Here is a 5690-nt window from a genome sequence, read left to right on the forward strand (position 1 = left end):
ACCACTATCATTTTGGGGTTATGCATTAGAGATAGCTGCATTCACCTTAAATAGGGCACCATCTAAATCCGTTGAGATGGCACCGTATGAACTATGGTTTGGCAAGAAACCAAAGCCGTCGTTTCTTAAAGTTTGGGGTTGCGATTGAGGGAATCCTGGATTAGGGGGTCTCCGGACAGCCAGACTATATCCTTTGGCCGGACTGTTAGACTATGAAGATACAAGATTGAAGACTTCGTCTCATGTCCGGATGAGACTCTACTTGGCGTGGAAGGCAAGCTAGGAAATACAGATATGTATATCTCCTCCTTTGGAACCGACCTTGTGTAACCCTAGCCCTTTCCGGAGGGCTTTAGTCCATAGGACAACATACAATCATACCATAGGCTAGCTTCTAGGTTTTAGCCTCTCCGATCTCGTCGTAGATCAACTCTTGTAATACTCATATCATTAAGAATAAATCAAGCGGGGCGTAGGGTTTTACCTCCATTAAGAGGGCCTGAACCTGGGTAAAACATCGTGTCCCCTGCCTCCTGTTACCATCCGCCTAGACACACAGTTCGGGACCCCCTACCCGAGATCCGCTGGTTTTGACACCGACATTGGTGCTTTCATTGAGAGTTCCTCTGTGTCGTCGCTGTTAGGCTTGATGGCTCCTACAATCATCGATAGCGATGCAGTCCAGGGTGAGACTTTTCTCCCCAGACAGATCTTTGTGTTCGGCGGCTTCGCACTGCGGGCCAACTCGCTTGGCCATCTGGAGCAGATCAAAAGTTACACCCTTGGCCACCAGGTTAGGTTTGGAAGCTTAAACTACACGGCCGATATCCGCGGAGACTTGATCTTCGACGGATTCGAGCCTCTGCCTTGTGCGTCACGCGGTCACGATGAGTACGATTTAGCTCTACCATCAGACAACGTTCAGGAGATCGCACCGGCAGCCGCTCCGACCCCCAATTCAGAGCCAGTTGCGCCATCCATGGATGGGTGGATGGACCCTGCCACGGAGGCCTTACCCTCAGCAGCGATCGAGCCGAACATCGACCTTACCCTGCACGAGAACCGTGTTGTCAGACTACCAGATCCTTCTCCGGCCACGGACTCTGAACCGCCTGCGCCCGTTCCTAGCAAATCCGATTGGGCGCCGATCATGGAGTTTACCTCCGCGGATGTTTTTCAGCACTCGCCCTTTGGTGACATACTGAACTCATTAAGGTCTCTCTCCTTGTCAGGAGGATCCTGGCCAAACTATGTTCGGCAGGATTGGGATGCGGATGATGAAGAAATACGCTGCCCACCCACCACCCACTTAGTAGCCACTATCAACGACTTAACCGACATGCTCGACTTTGACTCCGAAGACATCGACGGTATGGACGACGATGCGGGAGACGAAGAGGAACCACTGCCCACAGGGCACCGGACGGCCACCTCATCATACGATATATACATGGTGGACACACCCAAAGAAGGCAATGGCGACGAGACAACGGAGGATGACCCCTCCAAGAAGCAACCCAAGCGCCGACGTCAGCGGGGCCGCTCTAAGTCCCGCCAAAGCAAAAGTGGTGATACTGGCACAGGAGATAATAACACTCAGGATAGTGCCGAAGATGGCAACAATCCCCTCCAGCACGATCTAGGACAGGAGGATGGAGAGGCCAGCCCTCCAAAGAGAGCGGCAGATGGAGAGGCGGAGGATGATAATTACATGCCCCCCTCCGAAGACGAGGCAAGCCTCGATGATGACGAATTTGTCGTGCCAGAGGATCCCGTCGAACAAGAGCGCTTCAAGCGTCGGCTTATAGCCACGACAAATAGCCTTAAGAAAAAGCAGCAGCAGCTTCAAGCTGATCAAGATCTGCTAGCTGACAGATGGACTGAAGTCCTCGCGGCCGAGGAACATAAACTCGAACGCCCCTCCAAGAGTTACCCAAAATGCAGGTTGCTACCCTGACTAGAGGAAGAAGCGTATGACGCGGCTGATCGGCCACCTCGTGGCCGCGATAGAGAGGCATTCCAGCCAAAAGCTCAGCCTGCACCCCGACGCCATTCAAATAAAAAGGCATGGGGAAACATGCCAGACCTGCGAGACGTATTGGAGGACAAAGCAAAACATGAAAGATCGATCTACGGATCACGAGGGCGCGCCACTATGCGAGACGATAAACGTCACGCCGGATACAGTAAAAGTAAATCCGGCCGGGCCGAACACAGCAGGCAAGACTCATTGGAGCTGCGTCGCGATATAGCCCTGTACAGAGGTGCCGCACACCCCTTATGCTTCATAGATGAAGTAATGGATCATCAAATCCCAGAGGGTTTCAAACCCGTAAACATAGAATCATACGATGGCACGACAGATCCTGCGGTATGGATCGAGGATTTCCTCCTGCACATCCACATGGCCCGCGGTGATGACCTACACGCAATCAAATACCTCCCGCTCAAATTTAAAGGACTAGTCGGCATTGGCTCAACAGCTTGCCAGCAGAGTCCATTGGCTGTTGGGAAGATCTGGAAGCCGCATTCCTCGACAACTTTCAGGGCACTTATGTGCGACCACCAGACGCCGATGACCTGAGCCATATAATTCAACAGCCAGAGGAATCGGCCAGGCAATTCTGGACACGGTTCCTAACTAAGAAAAATCAAATCGTCGACTGTCCGGATGCAGAGGCCCTAGCAGCTTTCAAGCATAACATCCGCGACGAGTGACTTGCCCGGCACCTTGGACAGGAAAAGCCGAAATCTGTGGCAGCCCTCACGACACTCATGACCCTCTTTTGCGCGGGAGAAGACAGCTGGCTAGCTCATAGCAATAACATGTCAAAGAGCCCTGGTAACTCGGATACCAAGGACTGCAATGGTAGGTCACGTCGCAACAAGCACAAGCGCCGCATTAACAGCGACAATACCAAGGATACGACAGTCAATGCCGGATTCAAAGGCTCTAAACCCGGTCAGCGGAAAAAGCCATTTAAAAGAAGCACTCCGGGCCCGTCCAAATTGGACCGCATACTCAATTGTTCGTGTCAAATACATGGCACCCCCGACAAGCCAGCCAACCACACCAATAGGGATTGTTGGGTATTCAAGCAGGCCGGCAAGTTAAATGCCGAAAACAAAGATAAGGGGCCACATAGCGATGACGAGGAAGAGCCCCGGCAGCCGAACACCGAAGGACAGAAGAGGTTTCCCCCACAAGTGCGGACGGTGAACATGATATACGCAACCCACATCCCCAAGAGGGAGCGGAAGCGTGCGCTCAGGGACGCATATGCGTTGGAGCCAGTCGCCCCAAAGTTCAACCCATGGTCCTCTTGTCCGATCACCTTCGATCGCAGGGACCACCCCACTAGTATTCGTCATGGCAGATTCGCCGCACTGGTCCTAGACCCAATCATTCACGGATTTCACCTCACTCGAGTCCTTATGGATGGCGCCAACAGCCTGAACCTGCTTTATCAAGACACAGTGTGCAAAATGGGTATAGACCCCTCAAGGATCAAACCCACAGAAACGACCTTTAAAGGCGTCATACCAGGTGTAGAGGCCCATTGCACAGGCTCAGTCACACTGGAAGTGGTCTTCGGATCCCCGGATAACTTCCGAAGCAAAGAGTTAATCTTTGATATAGTCCCGTTCCGTAGTGGTTATCATGCACTGCTCGGGCGAACCGCATTTGCGAGATTCAATGCGGTACCGCATTATGCATACCTCAATCTTAAGATGCCAGGACCTCAGGGGGTCATTACAGTTAATGTAAATACAGAGCGCTCTCTCCAAACGGAGGAGCACACTACGACCCTTGCAGCGGAAGCGCAAAGCAGCCTCTTAAGGCAATCCACTAGTTCGGCGTTTAAGGACCCAAACACCTTCAAGCGCGCCCGGAGTAATCAGCAGTAGGACCGCCTGACACGTTCCGAGCTCGCATAGCAATGCGGCCCCCACCTCGGCCCAAGCCAAACGGCAAAATTCGTGCCACACGTACATAATTACGCATTAAAAATACCATGGGCATAGGCGGGGAGGGGGGCATGACTACGGCACGCCCCAAGACACGGCTTAAACCGCACTAGGGGCTTCCCGTTTTGTTATTTCTTTTTTCTTTTCAGGACTTTAATCTCTGGAAACCCGGTCCGGCAGCATGATTGTCGAACATATGATGCAGCAACCAAGAAAGCGGAAAGCTACGTCAGACCACGGAACTCCCAGGTGGATTACGACAACGAGTGTAATACTCGCCTTAATACTATTCTTTAGCTCGCCCTTGGAGGGGACATAGTCCTACTTTTTGCTTATTGCACTGCATGTATCATTCTGCTTTAACGCACCTTTTTGAATAAACAATGCATATCTTCAGTCTGTTTTTGCATTTTTCTTTTATATGTGTGTTCATTAATGACACCTTACAACCATACACTTTGGTACGGCCAGTACACCAGGGGCTTAAGTACCCCACAATATGGTGTGAGAAGTCCGAACACTTTCACAAGTGCGGCACCCCGAACTTATAGCATTATATGCATCAGCTCCGAATCATGTCTTTGGTCAATAGTTGGGTTTGCCCGGCTCCCATGTTTTGGTACCTTACGTTCCACTATATCGGCTAAGGTAGCACTGGGAGAACTACTGCGATTGTGCCCCGATTCAGCTGGGCTAAGCACCTCAGTAGAGAAAGCTAAAACTGACTGTCATGATAAGGTGAGAGACTAGTCGCTGTTCGAGAGGTTTTGGGGTCCCTAAAGACTTATGCCACTTAGAGCGAGGAGTCGGCCCTGTCCGGCTTAAGGCGTGTATCGCGCCCCGAATTCGGCCTTCCGAATACTAGGGGCTTCGCCGAAATTTAAAGTTATAGAATTCTATGGCTAAGTGAGAGTGATAACGCATTATAGTCCGATTGCCTTGTTCGTTGTGCTGAGCACCTCCCTCGAAGGACCCAACAATGGGAACAAGGGTGCTCAGGTTTATCCCGAACACCCCAGCACTCGTGGCATGGGGGCAGGCCGACGACTAGCCATCTCTCAGATTTGATAAACAACCGAACATAAGGCAATATTTTAAATTCAAACAAGCGTTGCATAGCGCATATGAACAAGTTTTCATGAATACAGGATTACACGAGCGGGTTTACTCAAATATTGTATCTTTGGTACACTCGTCCGCTAAGAGACGAGCACCCTTCAGGACACCCTCATAGTACATCTCGGGGTGGCGATGCTCCTTGCCCTCTGGCGGCCCTTCCTTGATCAGTTTCACGCGTCTAGCTTGGCCCATTGCACCTTCACACGGGTGAAAGCCCGACGTGCACCTTCGATGGAGACGGACCGCTTGACGACTTCCAGCCGTGGGCAGGCATCCACAAGCCGCCTCACCAGGGCGAAGTAGCTGTTCGGAAGGGCGTCGCCAGGCCACAGCCGGACTATAAAGCCCTTCATGGCCTGTTCGGCCGCCTTGTGTAGCTCGACCAACTGCTTTAGCTGGTCGCTCATAGGCACCAGGTGTTCGGTCCCAGTATATTGGGCCCAGAACAACTTCTCTGTTGAGCTTCCCTCCTCGGCGTGGTAAAACGTTGTGGCATCCGACACGCTGCGGGGCAAATCTGCGAATGCTCCTGGAGAGCTCCAGATTCGGGTAAGTAACAAGTAATTTACTTTCACATACTTGCTTTGCATATAGAATGCCTT

Source organism: Triticum urartu, chromosome 3 (assembly GCF_003073215.2).
Source record: "Triticum urartu cultivar G1812 chromosome 3, Tu2.1, whole genome shotgun sequence".
In the NCBI taxonomy this organism is placed as follows: Eukaryota; Viridiplantae; Streptophyta; class Magnoliopsida; order Poales; family Poaceae; genus Triticum; species Triticum urartu.